The sequence below is a fragment of the Micropterus salmoides genome, unplaced genomic scaffold (assembly GCF_014851395.1).
Source record: "Micropterus salmoides isolate LMB-PRFRI ecotype aquatic unplaced genomic scaffold, ASM1485139v1 Ms_hic_scaffold_18, whole genome shotgun sequence".
Lineage (NCBI taxonomy): Eukaryota > Metazoa > Chordata > Actinopteri > Centrarchiformes > Centrarchidae > Micropterus > Micropterus salmoides.
This window is the reverse complement of record NW_024040928.1, coordinates 14,810,059-14,828,793: the sequence shown is the minus strand read 5'-3', so window position 1 is coordinate 14,828,793 and position 18,735 is coordinate 14,810,059. Positions and strand designations below refer to the sequence as shown.

At 40.5% G+C, this 18,735-nt stretch overlaps 1 protein-coding gene across 1 annotated transcript in view; it reads left to right on the top strand.

Moving 5' to 3' along the window:
• Nucleotides 1-2,513: 2,513 nt before the first annotated feature.
• LOC119908609 (disheveled-associated activator of morphogenesis 1-like) overlaps nt 2,514-18,735 on the top strand; it is a 53,040-nt gene continuing 36,818 nt past the window's right edge. Inside the window, 1 exon segment of the mRNA XM_038726403.1 lies at nt 2,514-2,665. The gene's annotated coding sequence lies outside the window, so the exon portion shown is untranslated.

Below are 18,735 nucleotides of genomic sequence, written 5' to 3'. Positions count from 1 at the left end.
TAGGTATTCTAGAAAAGTCAGGCCAGTTAACCAAGTTTCATGTTTTATGGAATATGTTAAATGTAAAAGTCACGTGTAACGTTAGCTTGATTTGATTTGAGATGTTTTCTGATTAATGGAAATATATAGTAATGTAGTTAAAGTTTTGCCTGCCTGTAAGAAATGCTAGCTGTTAAACAAAATGGTGGACTTAACCAGAATTCTCAGCAGTCAAGGGTTCTCCAGAAGATAGATGATAATTTTAAAAGACTGCAAGGTTAATCTTATAAGTATTTTATCTCAGAGGTAGACAGAATATTAAGTGGAATAGGATAAAAGTGTCTACTTAGTTGTAACAAATTGAAATATCATTTGGCTTTGAAAGTCATTCATTGTATGTAGACCTGAGGCAAGTGAATTTAATGCCCTGTCTATATATAGGCCTATACACTATATGGATATTTACACTGGTTGTAATGTATTATGACCATAATTAGGCAGTAAAATTTGTAAAAGGTAATTTGTAAATTTAACCACTTTTTGAAATGCACAAAAACTAAATTGTAACATTAATTTAAACAGACCGAAGATCAGTGATGTTGCAGTTTCAGTATTTTGTTTACCAGATTTGGACATGAACTGAGTAGGCTGCTACTACTGACCCTGCAAGTCTGTTGGATAAAATACATGATAATCTCTCAGCAATTGGCACAGCTGAGGTCAAATTATTTCCAGTATCACTGAGGTTCTAGATTAAGGTCCTTCATGTTGTCTGCAGCAAGGTCTGTTTTGCTTTATTTAGAGAGTAAATGAAAATGTATCATGTATCAGGTAATGTGTGTTTTTTTTCTTGCCATTGAATCTAGCCACTCTTTAGTTGTCTTCAACATGTGACGAGTAATCTAGCTTAACCTTACAAATTGCCTTTGATCTGGTGCTGGACAGGAACCGCAAACTGGCGAGTCACTTCAGAGCCGGAGGAGTTTCTTCCTGTGATGAAATATATCATATCATTTCAAAACATTGGTGATTTAGTAATGTGACAACAGCACATGTATGCTGTGCATCAACTCACAACAAACATTATGCAGTTTACCTTTGCTCCACCAGAGGACACCAAATCATTATCCATGACAACTAATATCTCTGTTTTTTCAGTGATATTCTAGTCATCTAGTCATGCTGATAGTTTTGATTGCATGTTTCCAGGTTTTGAGATTTCTGCCTCCAGTCTTTAAAGTGGTGATCAATGGAGTTTTGTGAAAAATTGAAATCACATTTGATAAAAATTTGGCAGCAGCATCTCTTTCCAGAAACAGTTTTCTTGAAATGTTATCTTACAGAAACAACAGCGTTAACATTTGTAATTTAAAAACACCAGTCACTCTAGTGTAGCTATGCCTTACCTCACCCCATTGTGTTTGTTTGTTCAATATTTGAGTTTTACACAAAACTAGACTCTGTGGTAAAAATATAACTAGTAGTCACAGTTACCTGAGTTTTTATACCTTTTTTAGTCTTTTCACAAAGATCTCACCTTGTCTCCAACAACTGAATTCTCCATCAAACAACAAAAAAGAAATAAAGAAATAATCTTTTGAAAGATGCAACTGTTCTCCCTAAAACCTCTAATTGAATATGTTTACATTTGTGTGTAAGTCTAATAAATACAGTCTATGGTGTTCCTAAGTGTATTCCTGTATGTATTATTATTTGTATGTAAGTGTCCAAATATTATCATGTTAAATTCTCCTTATGTATTCGTGTCATTTAAATTTGATTTGTAAGTGCTGATATTGTTTACATTAATGTTTGTGTATTACGCTTTCGTTTTATACATTTTAGGTTACAGCCACAGTTACAACTGACCAATAGCTCACAGGAGAAGAACAATACCTGTCCTAAAAAGATGATCTTGGCAAAATAAAATGCTTCTGGGTCTCCCTGACTAAATTGGCCTTACTGTAAACAAAACTTCCCATAAGATCTTTTCAGGGCCTATGGTTTAGACACAGCTTTCCTGATTACATCAGGTCAGCTATGAATGCAGACTAGGGCTGCAACTATCTAAATTTCATTATTGATTAATCTGTTGGTTATTTTCTTGATCAAACAGTTGATTGTTTGATCAAGAAAATCTAGTTTATTATCATAACACAAACAATTAGAGGAACAGAAGATTTCTGCAGTTTGGAGGTTCTACCAGTCAAAAATAAACTGTATCCAGATATATTTTGTGTAAATATAACAAGAGAACAAGAGATAAATGCCTTATGACCCCATTACATGTAGGCTACAGGTCTTTAATATAAAGTCTACACTTCAGGTGATTAGAACAACAATAAAATAATTAGACAGATAAGATAAACCATGCCCACTCACACACAGGAGTTACCACTGGAAAGTCAGCGCTGGAACTTTAAATATGACACTGGCACGTCTACGTTTTCTGTTAAGAGTATTGATTACAACCTAAACTACAACATCCTTAGAGCAAAGGACTAACAAAGGATGGCGCATGCGCATTTCACTCCCCGAGAGCACCGATGACATCACGAGCAGCCCGGACCAACCAGTATGTTGAATCATCTCCTTCTGGACTCTGTGTTTCTCTGGCGCTTCACTTTCCTGCTTACCTGATGAACTTGTGGATACAGCTAACAAGAGAAATGTTCACCGTGGCGAGGTAAGAAGACTGAAGTCACGTTGGAGCATTACTCTTGCCATACCGGCTGAAACAATACCCGCACCGGGCCGTGTGGTTGCGTTGTTAGCGGTGGTGACCTCCGTACCGGTGTGGCCAGTCAATAAAACAGCCATCATGAACGATAGCTGTGGCGAGTTAACCGTGTTTTGTTGCATTTACCGAGCTTCCTCACCTAGAGCTTCAGCTCCAGGGACCTGAGCCTTGTACAGACTAGAGTCCTCAAACAGGAGTCGTGGGACATTTGCATCTCTTTTGCAAGTTGTTTTTGTTTTGTCAGTTGCGTCTGCTTGTGGGGGAAGCTTACCTGTCCACACAGAGAACCTCACCTCCAGCTGCTTCCACTTCAGCTTAAAGAGGCGAACGAGAAAACGACAGTCCGTCCGTGCTGGGATCCGGGGACCTCCAAGGTCCCTGAGAGGATCCTCCCAGCATAGAAAGGATACACTGAAAAGTCTTTACATTCACTCTCCTAGGTGTGAGAGTCATGTTCATGTTGTTGGGCTTCTTTACACAGTGCTAGCAGGTTAGGGTCAGGGTTGTTGTTGTGAAGACAGGCAAAGACTAAAGCTCATAAAAGTCTGAATTGCGACTGGCTAATAATTGTTTATCCCTGTATTATAGTCTGGTCGATCCTGGGAAAAAATCCTATAGTGATGTATTGTTTGATATACTCAGAGATACCGATATAACTGCAATAAGCTAGTATTGTCTGTATTGTATTATTTGAGTTGAGCTGTAAAATATGCAACAATAACAACACATTTTCATTAAAACAGAATGTTTTAATTGTGTTTATATTGATATCCAGGGTAGATCATCTCTTAACAAGTCCCATTACTATACCATTCTCATCTTTGATTGGTTAATTGAGGTCCCATACAGTTGATTGGTCCTCATAAAGGGCCCAGACTGCCAAATTACCCTTGAAAAAAGGGCTGACCTCTGGAGCTTTCAGAAGTTTGATACTTAACCTGTTCTGAGTTAATATTCACTTTTGTCGCTTTGCTGGTAGGTGAAATAGCTGACTTGTGAAAGCCATGAAGTTACAGGTCAGTCAGAGACACACAGATTATCACAGCATAATCATTCTAGTGGTAGACTTTCACCCAGTTAAGCGCTTATCAGAAAAGGCTTGCATTCCCGAGAATTAAAAAGCCTTAAATCATCGAGGGGGCCTGTACGTGCTTGTAATGGGCTGCTGCCTTGTGAGTGGGCTTACTGCTGTGGTGTGATTTGCAGACATGTTTTTACTGTAAACATGGGAGAAGCCTTACATGATGTACCATGCTGTTATTTTGTTCACAGTGTTAATGCTCAGACAGGGAGTTGGCTGGTTACAGATGTTGACAGGCCTTGACATCTGAATTACGTGTCTTGTTTTTCTGTCTAGGTGGATATTGCCGGTTATCTGTCTTTTTGTAACTGCGTGACTTCCCCAGTGATTTGTTCTTTAAGCTTTTCTATTAGAGCCTGAATGATAAATACCCATAGACCAATATTATTGGCTGATATTGACTTATCTCTCAGATAAATCAGCTTGGCAGGAATATGCTCAGGTTTGCACTTGTTGGCCTGTATAGCCAGATTAAAGCATAAACCCATATGATGATGTTCATAATAACAAAGACTGTGTTTTCCTGTTTAGACAGGCTGTCCTATGTGCATGCATGCATGCATCAGTATTCATGTCTGTTTATTTTATATAGCCCAATTTCACAAATTACATTATTTATTTATTATGCATTGGCTTTTAATGGTGAACCCTCACACCAGCTAAGCTCAGGTAGTGAGTGTGTTTATCCAGCTGTTAGCCTGTTTTCTTCCTGACAGATCAGCAAATACAATAGCCATTGCATCTGACAAGCTTTTTGCTCTGTGTTAGTTCACCGTATTAGTTGCTGTTAGCAGCTATGCCAGTCACCTTTATGGCATTGCTTCCTCTTACACAAACACAGCCCTCGGCTACATCAGCCGCGGTCTTGTTTTGCTGGCACTGGTTGTTTGTTGATGTTTCTAGTCATCCTCCTGTTGTCACAGACATGAACGCTCTCTGCTGTCGGACACAGAATTTGACAAAATTGTCCTCAGTTTAATTTACCGGTGGAGAACCAGAGCCCTTATCGGTCTGTTGTATCTGTTCATAAGTTAATAATCTGATATAAGCAGCTCTCAGTAGTGATTAATCTAAACCTTACAGCAGGCCGAGCTCTAAAGATGTTCAGGAATGTGAATAAAATCAGACTTATCTTAGCCCAGCTATTTCTGTAGTATGTCAGTGGACGGGGATAGAAAACTGCAACAGTTGGCATTTAGAAAACTGGCTTATCTATAGGTAAGTGAGAAGTCATCCCTATAAACAGATCAAAATTGGCAATGCCTTCAGTTCAGTTCTTGTTCCATTGAGGAAAGCAGTCACAACAGAGTCTTATGCCAATCCATAAACAGTGGCAGTGCATTGTACCTGGTGCTCTTCTGTGTGTCAGTGCACTTTTAAACCTCTCTGGGGAAACTGGGTTAATGAACTGAGTGTTACGTTTCACAGGACTGGCAATGCAGGGGGGAGGGGGGTGCTGAAAGAGTAAAGGACAGCACCAACAAGGGGGGATGTCATTGGCTAATGGATGGATGTCATTTAGCAGTGGCTGTAACACAGCTGAGCCCTTAAAACCGCCATATGTCAGCATGGTTTCTGGATGCTGTGTTGGCAGGTGTTGAACCTCTGGGATGACTGTTTGTGACAATAATGTAAATGTACATCATTTTAAGATGTCAGTGGTTAAACCAGCTGTCTTCATAGCCTCCTGAGCCATATTATATAAGTGATATTGTTACTGTACATGATGCACTGTGGAAACCTGTCTCACTATTGCACATGCGTTAAATATGTGTTAATGGCTGTAATTACTTTAAGTAAGCCTTTAGTGGATGTGTACTTACCGAAATATTCAGGGATGACTTGTCAGTAAAATAATGGTGGAAAATCCAGTTAGTATACATACCATAGTTAGTTGTTTCAGTTTAAGTATTGACTCATGCTGCATGTGTCACATCTTAATTGTCTTTTTGTACTGCTTCATCACAAAGGGGTTGGGGCAATATGACAAAACACTGTGTAATGTCTGAAGGTGTATTAGGTCATTGCAGGTGTGCGGAAGTGCTTCATGGAATTTTATATGACTTTTCAATACATTGCAATATAATTACAACCAGAGAAGGTTTAACTTTGTCGCTTGAAATATGACTTAAATGATTCGTTGCCAATCACAGTAATTGCAGATTATGTTTCAGTGCATCGTCTGATTGTTTGTGCTCGATACACAGTAACGATGCTCAAAAGGAGACTGATCTGTCTGATGTTGTGTTTTTGTTCTTTGCTTTAGACCCATATAAGATCATGTCAGTTCCAGCAGCAAATGTATCAGAGTTAGAATAATCATTTTCAAAGCAGTCCTGTGATTTTTACATTGAGGAAGTGACCTAAAAAGTCTTTCAATTGTTTGGCGGAAAGGTTCCTCCAGGTCAGTATCGTTTCCCACAGGTCCCGCTGGTGTCAGAGCTTCATGTTCGCAGATCAGGCTCTCCCTTTATGATGTGTAGTGGATCCTGTGGGATAAACTGTGGACCCGCAGCACTCTGCTGGCCAGCCACAACAATAGGCCTGTATGACTGTTTGAATGTGCCATTCTTTGTGCAGTGTGCTTCACTTGGGCCAGACAATGGCTTCATTTAGCATCTCTTTTCTGTCGAGGCCTGCTCTGTCACCATGGCACCCCTGCCATGCCACACCCTGCCCCCAGTCTGCTCCGGCTTTGCACTTGTCCTCGATGTTGGGACAGCTGGGCTTAGACGGCCATTGTTGGCCACACCCAAGACCCAACCTCACATTTTGAGGATTGTTGCTCCTCTGTGGCCGAGCCGGAAGACCTCTCAGCTCGTTACAACTTCCATTTGTGAAAGGTTGTATAGAATTATAAACCAAAGGCTCATCTAACCTCTAACCTTTAGCTTGATGGAGTCTTGCTAAATATCATTTTCTGGAAAGAAATAAACAGTACAGGGGTCACCTGCAGTGTTTTACATCAGAGGTGGGCCACCTTGCTGGAATTAAGGACCACCTCCTTTGATTTTATAAAGAATTACACCTTTTGAATTTATTGTAGATACAAATTAATTTGATCACAAGACTGGAAATGTTATGATGATGGTGCCTTGCCACTTCCTCTGAAAAGTTTTTAGCTCTTAGTCATAGCTCTTGATGTGGCAGTTTTTCTGTTATTGTTTTACATCTCAGAAAGAATGAGAAAAACTGACATCATTTTGGATTAAAACACATAACAGTTGATGCTAAGAGCTTGACTTTGAATAGCCTACAGCCTGCCACTTCCAGTTACATTTAAGCAAACAGAAAATAGTAATTTTATTTATTTTGTGGTAAGAGTACATTTTGAAACCTTAATATTTGCGTTAGCGGATGACTTTAGACACCTACCCAGTGGCTGCACACTGCTGGTCCCCTCTCATGACCACTGACTCTTGACCTTTTTATTAATGGGACTTTAGGCTGACATGCTTTCAGACCTTTTGGTCAGTAATGGATCCTTCATGGCGAGTCATCCACTCTTTCCCCAATTTTTATTAGCAATAAAAATTGCATCACAGCTACTTGAAGCTGTGAACTGGGTCTACACCAAAACACCATGGGAAAAGCACTCCCAGTCACTGCAGGTCACCTTTTTGCTATCATTTTAAATTCTAATTAATACGATTAAAAAATCTGAAGAGCCTAATGTCACTGTGAGAGTTTATTGTAAATCTTAACATGCTCGGAAAAGTTGGCACATTAGCCTCCATCCACTGAAACCAGTGTAATTATTAGGTGCGTTGAGCTTTCCAGCCCAGTCACTGGTGTTGCAGCACAGACTCATCTCCACAGAGCTCCCTCCAGAGAAACAAGCCTCGATCTGCAGTCTTATGGTTCTATAACTAGAACTGGGTGACCTATGAAGTTATATTTTGGGCCAATCTGAACTTGTTGCAGTTGTACTCTCGAGAGCGCAGTACAAGCTGTGCTACTTCTGATGCCAGCTGAGAGTTTCTTTTTTGAGGCAGTTTAAGGAGGTAAAGACTTTATGATCAGTGCTATAATGTGTAAAATGCAGCTTCTAGTCTTACACACTGATCAACAAACAAGAAACATAATATGCTTTGAAAGCATATTATCTTTCTAAGGAAAAAAAAAAGTATGTAACCTTACCCCAGAATTATACAGATATTACCTTTTTAAATGTGAGGTTGTGATAGCGTGTGTTAGCTATATTATAAATGGTTGTTTAACATTAGTCATCAGAAATCAGTCTCACCCACACACCCAGGTGCATTTTGGAGTAGGAAATCACCAGAGCTTTCTTTATTCTTTTCTTTATATCTTCAGTTTTATTCTGCAGACATAAAATCTATTCTATGAAAAGTGTTCTCTCTTTTGAAATAAATAAAACCACATCACAGAACAGAGGACAGAGTAGTCAGTGTTTTTGTGCATATTAAGCTATAAATAAATAAAAAATATCCCCCAGACAAAGCTAAAATGACGGGGCACCCCGGGGACTCACCTGGTAGAGCACACAGCAGCTTTACCTCAGCAGCCTGGGTTGGAGTCTGGCCCGTGCCCTTTGCTGCACATCATCCCGTCTCTCTTAACTGCCTCTCCTGTTTCTCTCTACTGCTGCTGTCAAATAAAGAGGCAATGACCCCCCCCCCCCCCCCAAAAAAAAAAATCTGCTCCCAGCTCAACACAGTTATTAATGCACTATACAGATCTAATAAACATTTCAGTTTTGGGAAGTAGCCTTTCCTTGTTGAGTGACTTAATTGTCTTAGGCTGTTGCAGTAAGTCACATGTCAGAGCCTATATTTATACTTGCTTGCTTTGTTATTTATATTTCTGACTGAAGTCTTTCAATCACTTAATTTTTTTTTACAATAGCCCTGCTGTGCTTTCCCTGCTGAAGAGTGGCGTTCAGTTGTGGTTAGTAAAGTTAACGAACTGACTGTTCTTTCGCCAGACTGAGAGAATTGTGGAAAACCGCAGATTATCATGACAATGAGCACCAAAATTAATCACTTGTGTGCCTCGGCAGCAAGATGTGGAGAGAGTGTAGCCATGCTGCGGTTCAAACAAAGGGAGCATGTGGGTCCTGTCATGTGTTTGGGGTGGGGGGAGTCCCATAACCGAGATGTTGGTTTGGGAGGATGGGAGGGGGTTTTACGGGCCAAGTGGGATTCATGTTTCAATGTTGCTCGCCTCTGTCCCCTTTGTCTAGGTCACATTATTAATGTTAATTCCCAAAGCAGAGATGCTAGAAATTAGAATTTTGTATGAGTTTGCGGTTTTGGTGTGAGCCTCTATCTTCTTTTCTTTTCTTTTATATTCATGCAGGAGAGATTCCAGCTGGTTTGGTGCCCGTATTTTGTCTCAGCAAATTTTGTGCAGTCATCAGTTCAGGCTGCTACTTGTAATTATGGTAATAACCGAATACTGACGCGGGTTCAACATATCAAAGCGAAGGCTATCACGCTCACCAATACAGCTTTCTTACTTTGCTCGTATGACGCCAAACACTACAGTTCAGAACATTTCCTATATGTGATATCTTGTCAGGGTATGTTTACAAAGAGGATTCAGCAGAAGGAAAAGGTGACTGTGGCAGTATCTGGGAAGGGTGCAGCTTTAACACTACTAAAACATAAAGCTTGTTTTGACGTCTATGCCAGACAAAGCTCAGCTACAGCTTCACAAATCAGTTTTGTAATTTCAAGCCCCAAGGGTACACATATTAATGCTTTAAAAATACTCAATGGACCAGAAATTACATGCGGATTTGCAGAATGGGCCTTTGATTCATTTCTTTGATTGGAATAGGCCAGATGCCAGCATGTTAACTTCCCCAGACACAAACCAAAGCATGCTAAACAGGCCTTGAAAACAGCCGACAGATATCAGATTCAACAGCAGACTGTGCCAGAGCACGGCATGCTTTATCCTGCTCTGAAAATGCCGTCCCACCCTCCAGAAAGCATGCTCAAGTTCTGACAAGTTGTCAAGTCAGAAGAGCAAAGACAGAAAAATATGTTTAGACTATATCTCTTATCTTTCTTTCATTCATGAATTGATGCAACTCTTATCAATTCAGAAGGTCACCACAGCACTGACGAGTTGGCAGATGTTAAAGTGTTTGGAGTTTAACTTGCTTTTACAAAGTGGAGTGTGGTTGATCAGACCTCTATCTATCTCTATTGTTTGTACACTTCCTAAGCTGAGATGTTATTGGTATTTTTTACCATGGTAATGTAATTTCCCGTTAACTGAGTTGGCGTCTCTGGAGCCAGTAATGTCAGTCACGCACTCTCTTATTGAATTTGTAGAATTTGTGATTTTTAAAAAAAAGCAGCTTTTGTTTCTGTGGCTTTTTTGTTGTGAAGCACATTGTGACTTCTTACAGACAACATTCATGAAAGCCCAACGTGATGAATTTCAGCTCGTTTATGGACTGAAACTGCTGTCTTCCTTCTTTCCTGGTGCAGTAAGTCGACAGGTAGGAAATGTCTTGTGTTTATGTAAAGATAGCCACAGTAGCTACCTTCTTCCTTCCAGGAGCAGAAAGAGTCCTTGGTTTCCCTCGGGCAGGGTTTTAGGCTGCTGCTACGACGAGCAGGTTCCCACAGTATAACATAGCTGTGCGATAACATTACTGTAGAAAAGCCGTCAAAACAGCCTTGCAGACGAAACCAGCTGCGTCAACAGCCTCAGGAGTGATTGCATTACAACTTTTAGTGGCGACCATTGTCCACGTCCATATTTCTTTCATCTCTCACAGTTATGTAACTTTTACCAGTGTTATGGTTTTGAGGTGATACGATAGAACAGCTGGTTCATCTTTCAGCACTCTCACTCTTCAAAAAAAGTGTAATTTGGGTTTGTCTGTTTATAGCAAAATGACAGTGATATTAGCAGATTATAACTAAATAATTACTCAACAAACTGTTCCAATAACATTAGAGTGCAGTGCAACCCTGAACACAGTGTTGTTTGTGTCCCAGAAGTTTGCTTTGCGGAGTTCATATCTGAGAAGCCGCAGGGCAGAGGCTGTCAGGCCGATCCTGTTAAGCAGCAGGTGTCATTGTTAACGTCCCAAAACATCCTTTTTCTGCTGTTTGCGCTTTAGCTTCATTTTTCATTGCATTGCCCAGCTCTTGGTTTAGGGTTTCCAGCAGATTGTCCCTGGCTTTAATATTTCGTTTTGGCTCGTCTGGTCTCAGGTTGTTTTTCCCAGCTCTGATTAGGGCACGATCTGAGATAAGCAGCTTGTAACCCAGCCGTCCAGCCATGCAAGATGGCTGCACACTGTATGCCGGCTTGGTTTCACCTTAGACTTTGCCTCCGTGTCAGTTAGTCAGTCATGCGTCCGGTTGGCCATAAGCCATTCTCACGTCAGTGTTGGCGGTCAAAGATGAGGCCGAGACTGCAGACCTTTTCTCATGGATTTAGTCTGGTGAACTAATTACCAGAGCATCCGTGTGTGACATTATCTAATAGCTGCACAACACTTTGAAGCTGTCTTCACCCTCAGAGCAGACTGGATACTGATTGGATTATGTTGGATTAACATTACTCTATTTGATTTGTTTGTTTATTTGCTACCTCTACTGTAATACTGCCTTATGCCGCCTCCCTTTTTTTTATCTCTCTGCTCGAAACTTTAACCACTGATTTCTCAGCGCAGTGAGCTTGGCCTACATCTGGAGGGATCAAAAAGTTAAGCCCCAGCCTTTTAACCCTAAAATTCTGTCAATCCATTACGAGCACGTTCACTGCAGCTGCAGCCATTCACTTCATAATCTTTTTGCAGCAGTGCCTTCCGCTTCTTCCGAGAGGATCTTTGTAGTGTTTTAAATGTGAGGGTCAAATAATAGATAGACAATTACAGTTTAGAAAGAACTATACTTGTGTAGTTTACTAAAATGCTGAGTAATTTCTTTGCATGTCAAATGCACGTGTTCTAAATGATTAAATAAATATTTGTTTTTGTACATTTCCACTCTAAATATGAGAATTGTGGCTCTTTGAGGATTGTTGAGAAATAGCCTTGTTTTTGTCAGATAACTGAGAAAACAAACTACTGAAAGACAATGTAATGCACCCGAAGACAAAAAAAATCTTGACTCATGGTCCTCTTACTAGCTCTCTCCAGTGCTTACATTTCATTTTACTCATCTGATCAAAGTCCATCCACTGTGGAACACAGTAAGATAGGTTAAACACTGACGGGAAAAGCTTTATGTTTTATATAATATATAAAAATATGTGTTCAGAAACAAATATTTATAAAAACCCTGAAATGTGAAGGGAGGCTACTGCAAATATTTAGCAGTAGCAGACAAAACTCATATGCTGCATCATGAAATAGAGGCTCACTCTTTCTGATTAGGTGAGATAAGAGAAAACAACATGCAGGTACTCCAGCCATGACATATACATCCCTACCATTAGGTTAATATGATTATCTCCCTCCCGCAAGCTAGAGTTTGCCACATCGATCCTCTTGTAAAAACACTTTTGGTGTTTGCTTTCACAAACACTGCTCCTGTTATTTCAGCGTCTAAACTGTAAAGCGTTGTATCCTTACTTGGACTTCCTTTTCATGTTTGCAGTTGTTTGGCTAGAGATTGGTGAATGCAGAAAGTCGTGTGGCCCTTCTGGGATGGACCTTTCTATTCCAGGGGGTAATTACATGCTTTACAGAGGGTGGGTAGAGACCAGAAGGACCCTTTCTAATCCTGGCATTTAATTTGTGATCTTTAGGGTCTCCTACAAGGGAAGGGCTGCATGGGTGGAATTTATGGATATAGCCCCACCCTGAATGAAACATATGTACGGTGAAGCCCTCCTGCCCTCTACCACATGATACGAGCCATAATATTACATTCCCCCTTCACACATTCCTTTGCAACAGTCTGAGAAACTGTTTTTTATTTAGGGGTTTGTCAGTCACGAGTTTGCTGAGTATATATTTATACAAACTCATCACATTGAGATGCTTCACTTAAGGGGGTTTTCTGGATACATGTCTTTTCCACTATTTCTATCAGTTCCTGTGTGTGTGGCTTTTGACTGACCCCAGGTTTCACACTATAAACAGAATGATTCACTTTTCGCCAAAGTCCCTTTATTCCCTATATGATCAGAGAAACTCTGTCAGCAGGCTTGTAATCACATCTGACCTTTTCAGGGTCATCTACAGTCTGCAGCCAATCAGATTGCCCCGCTTCCTTGTATCACTGCTGATGTACTGCAAACTGATTTCTGAGCAAGCAGCTCTCAACTTTTAACTTCATTTTCATCTGTCATTGGAGTTAATGGCTAGCTCAAAAGTGACTTTGAATTTGTTTATTTTTTTGTTATGCTTTATTTGCATTGTGCTGAATATGTTATGTTTTGTCTGTGTTGCTGGCCTGCTTGCTGCATCAACACAAAATCATAAAAGGCAGAAAATGTATTACTACCTGTTGAAAGCCAGAAAGAAAAGGATAAAGTTGAGTTTTGTCTGCCCTTACACGCTTTACAGAAGAGTTCAGTAAAGAGAGAAAAGGGTTCATACAAACAGCTTTTTTGGGCTTCAGTTTCTGAGAGTAGCTGTAGTACAGTATGTTTAGATTAGCTACTTCTTACACTCAGATGCTCAACCTAGCACTGGAATGAAGAGGTTGTCATGTGTCATTGTGTCACTGAAGCTTGATTGCTCCTGCTAGGCTATTTTATCCAGGGCAGACTCCGTGAGAGTTAAAGAACATTTTCTAGTGATCCTTCATCCAAAACACCCACTGGTGGTGACAGTGACCTCATACCTTACACGTGCATCTCAAATTGGTTGCAGACAGAACCAGGAAGGTTAGAAAAATCCAGATCTCTGTTTGATAATGTTCTATAGCTTTAGCTTGTGTAGTAGGCTGTCTTGTTAAAAAGTACTTTCTTTTTTTTATTGTGTTACAATAGACACCTATGAGACAAGGTAATCTCTCTCTTCTTAACTTGGAAGAGAGACTTTGATCCTTGTGGGTTCCTGAAAACTATAGGCAAAACCATTGATTCAGGAACAGCCAAAGATTCACAAAATATATTACATCACCATCCACAGTGTCCCATACATTTCCTGTTGCATGTACCTGGTGCCCCTTGAGGTCAACAAAACAGTCCTGGCTTTTGTTGACATGGACGATCCGTCCCACCAGAACAGAAGCCCTCCATGAGAACAGGACCTGTCTGTTATTCCAGCTGCATGACATTCTTTACAGAGGCAGCTACCCAGAACCGTAAAGCTTCCACTGTTATCCGTTCATGCCTGCACCAGCGCGGTTCGCCACTGATGTCTGTAACACTAGGGTGACCAGATGTCCCCGTTTTCCGGGGACAGTCCTGGTTTTGGTGGCCTGTCCCTGGAAATATCCCCATTTTTAATGTTAATCATAGACTGGATAAGGTGTTAACAGACCTGAAATCAGATTTTATAAATTCTGGACAGCAGAGCATACAGGTGTCGTGCTGAAAAGTGACTTGCTGTGTACCAACCAATCCAGTCCTTTTTACCTGTTGAAATACCTTTAAATGGACAATACAACCCCGTGTAATGCAGCATTTCACGTAAAAAACAAAACAACAAATAAAATGCAGTATTCTACTTGCCTGAAAGTGATTTCAGCCTTTTTACTTATTGACTGAAAGGTAGTTTCTGCCTCAAAATGACTTGATTTCATTCAGAAGAGTTATATGTGACAGATTATAAAACCGAACTTTTCCCCCTTTTTTATTTCATGTATGATAACATTATATTTTTTAATGACATACTGACCACCAGACCAAAAATTTCAGAAATCTGGTCACCTTATGTAACTGTAGTAAACTGTTTCACATAATCCCAGTTTCTTGGAACTACAGTGTGGTGTCTCAAATGTGGACATTTCAATACAAGGCAGACCATTTCAGTGCTTTAGAAGATTGGATCAGCCAGCATAACATGTGACTTGGGAGTGGGCCAGAAATATTAAAGCTGCAGGTGACTTTGCACATTGGCATCTCCAAATGGCAGCATGAGTGTAAAGTTTTAATAATCCAAAAATCATGTAACCTTTCTGACCTCCAAACAGCATCCTCATGTTAAGGAAACTGGATGGTTTGTGCAGCTTTATGGTTAAGGGATGAAGCGAAGCAGCATTTCTAATACTGAATGTTGCTGAGAGCTCACTCACAGTTGCTAAGGAAGAAGTTTTAAATTTGCGGTTAGGTTTGATTTGTGACTTCCTTTTGGCAGAAATGTGTCCGAATCCAGACTTTTTTTGGAGTGTAGTGTAAATCCATAGTCTCGGTTACAGGGTACATGATACTTTCCTGATGATGCCGATTTGACAAAGCTGTGTTGAATACCAAAATAAACAACAAAAGTACTGTGACTTGATGTTACTGATACTCATCTGTAATGCTTGACTCACTTTGGAGAACACAAAGTTCATGACTGACTGATGACTTTGTCAACACCTGCACAGAAACCTGTATGGCATGAATCAGGTTGATGACTTCTGTTCTCTTATGAGAACATGTCCGATTTCCTCACCTCCTGTATTCACAGAGATTGTCAAAGAAGTAAATGGTACCAAAGATTTTCCTAGTCCTAGTAGTTGTTAGTTCAAGACATTAGTCTTCACATGTTTATGATATTAATTTAATTATTTAAATATTTGAGTTCCATGGCTGAGAAAACCTGTTATAATGAACATTGTTTACACTGTGGTACATTACAGAGAAATACACAACTGTAATAATTACCCTTTATATAATACAAATTTCACAAGCGCATGCATGAAGCAAGCGCCTGTTAAATGCTAACAGCAAAAGCGGTAATGATTTTGAATATAAAATAGACTAGCGTGAAAACTTTCGCTGATACTTAGCCTACAGAAAGGTCTAACACAGAGTTATTCAAAGTCTAAGACTGTGGGCCTCATCCTCAGACAAAGGTGCCCCACCCCAGTTTATTTGTTTAGTTTCGCTCAATTCCTGGATGCCTGTGGGATCATGATTATGTTATTTGATCTCGTAGACACTCAAACATATATATTGCGGTTTGAGGTAACTTCAGATTACACAAAATACATTAAAAAAAGGTCAGATACTTATTAGTTTCAGTTCACTCTCTCATTAACATAGTCACACACGTAGGCCATTCCATGTGATCTCCTTTTGATAACTAATATAATAACTAATGTATTATTGTTTCACTTCCATTCACAGAGCCTCCCCTGAAACTTTTTGGAGCCCCCCTGGGGAGGCCGGCCTCACACCTTGAAAACCTCTGGTCTAACAGACATACATTTATAATCTTCAACAAATAAATGTTACCTTAAAATCATAAACATTTCTATTTTCTACTTGCATAGTAAAAATCAGTTTTGCAAAACTGATCGGGTCGTGCAGATTTTAAGCTGCACACTTCATGATGGTACTTTGTTTCACCGCAGTGAGAAGACGGGTTGTCCAGTACAGAGGAAAGTCATATGAAAGTCCTATTTATATTCATCCTCCCGAAGTTACAAGCTAACCTAACAAACTGGTCTAAACTGTCTACAGCTGCATCTGAAGCAGTATGACAAGGTCACATGGATGTATAAAGAGAACTGGACTTCACTCTTCCAGCCATCCATGTTACAAAAGAAAAGGTCCATGTATGCAACCGCCCCCGGATCTCGACCCTGGTGCTTTCAGACCAAAAGCGAAGCGAGCGTTCGGGGCGGTGAGTTTACATACAAAGTCAATGCAAAGACCGTAGAGCCGCGATTTCCATGACGCCAAGTCAGTGTTGAGATTGTCCGTACGTCACCAACTGCTTCAGAGCATGTGTGGAGAGGGCCGGGCAGAGCAGGGGATTGAAAATCTGCTGGCCGGCTGAGAGCTGCTAAACTGGGGGGAGAGGAGCAGGGAGCAGCGCTGCAACCTTTGGACAAATAAATCCCTGTAGTCGGTGTGGATTCTGCTCTAACAACTACGCCGTTTACTTGCAGGAGGAGCTCGGAGTTAACTGCTTTTATTAAATTAGCTTTTTACTTTAGTTTTTGGGATTACAACGTTGATTTATCTTCACTGGAGCTTCTCAGCAGCTAGTTTCCGTGCACATCCGGTTCCAGTGTTGTTGTTAGCGTCGTTAGCTCTGTCGGACTACGACTTCATATTTATATAAAAACCGGACAAACTGGACATCACTTGGAGAAAAGAAAGCGAGGAAGTTGAACTACCTCGTGAGTTCAGAAAACATGTGTCTGTAACTTTATTCCAGCTATCGTTGTACTTTACTGTGACCAAGTTAATATAGAATAGCCCTGATTGATCCAAACTCCATTCAGAAAACAAACATTTTAGAAGTTGTTGTCCTGCTGTCTTACTGACAGACCTGACAAAGCGTGAATTCATATGTTTCAATCCCAGCTGACATCGGGCGCAAGGCGGGGTATTACCCTGGACAGGTCGCCAGTCCATCGCAGCCCATATTACCCTAATAATAATTTTCTAAAGCAGGTAAAATCATCTCCAGAAAAGAAACCGCCTGAAGCCCAGAATTGTGGAAGTGTTATTTTTAAATAAAGATGAATAAAATGTTGTCTCTATTATCTAAAGTCACAAACCAAGTTATCATAACCCTCTCCCTTGTTTCCACTTTCCTTCTGACCCTGTCATTGTATCATAAAGACAGACACCTTATTAAAAAACTAATCGGTCATGTATTGGCATCAGATACATCATTCATTAATTTATTCAGTTCAAAGTTTCACACACCAAAGCCATGTTGCCGTTATAATCACTCTGCCTGTTTTACATTTATTGTCCACTTCATGGCACAGTAGAGCAAATGAAGCACCGTGAAGCTTCGGCCCATGAGTGAACCAATTGGATGGAATGCTTGAATGCTTCATGAGGCTTCATCTCGCCAACACTAGCACGTTGTGTTTATTCATGTTATCGCGTTAAAATCGCCTTTTCGCCTTGTGTGTGAACACTTGCAGCAAATGTACTCACGCGAGGAAAGCGTCACGAGGAGAAAATTCGATTTGGTCTGAATGCCGCATAAGGCAAGGATTATACTTTCCGCGTCTGCGAGACGAAAAAATCGCCATCAGAGAGGGTATGCGTAGGGTCCGTGCGGACATCCGCGTGCCCCCCGTTCTACACATACAGCAGGGCCGTTAATGCACAGTAGATCGGACCCTATACGCGTAACCCCTCTGATGACGGTTTTTTGGTCACGCGGACCCTCGCGTACTCGCGGACGCGGAAAGTATAATCCTTGCCTAAGGACTTAAAATGCACATCTAGTGGCCGTTCACTACACTGGGTATGCGATTGCTGGTGTAAACATGAAGCAGATGGTTTATTCCGTAGTTACAGATGATTTGGGGAAAGAATAAAGAAATGCAGAGAAAGAATCACACCAGATTTCTTTTTTTGCATGGACCAATAAGGAGCTGGGACTGTTTCTGTGTGTGTGAAGCGGCTGTGGCAGCGGAAAACAGACTGGGAGTCATTGCAAAGGCTGTAAGGGTTATTTGCATGGTGAAAGATATTTTAGAAAAAATACCATATCAAAAACTCTGTCAGTAGCATCTTGTTTCTACTTTGCTTGACATCTGCGTCATCTAAAGTCCTCCATTTTTCCCTGTCCCCACTAAAACACCACCCGGAGTTTTAGAATGAAAAATGGGGTCGGCAGCGTTTTCAAACCTCTCCGCCGTTTTAGTCTGGACGGAAGTTGCGAATGTAGCAAAAGGTCACTGTTTTAAAACAAAAACACTGTAGTGTGGATGGGGCCTTATAAACTTCTTAAATTAGGGATGTCCTGATCAAGTGTTTTTTGGCCCTGATCTTGATCTGAGTCCATTTAATATCTGCCTATACAGAGTCAGTCAATCTTATATAAAAAAAAACTCGCATGAAATGACGGACCAGACTGAAG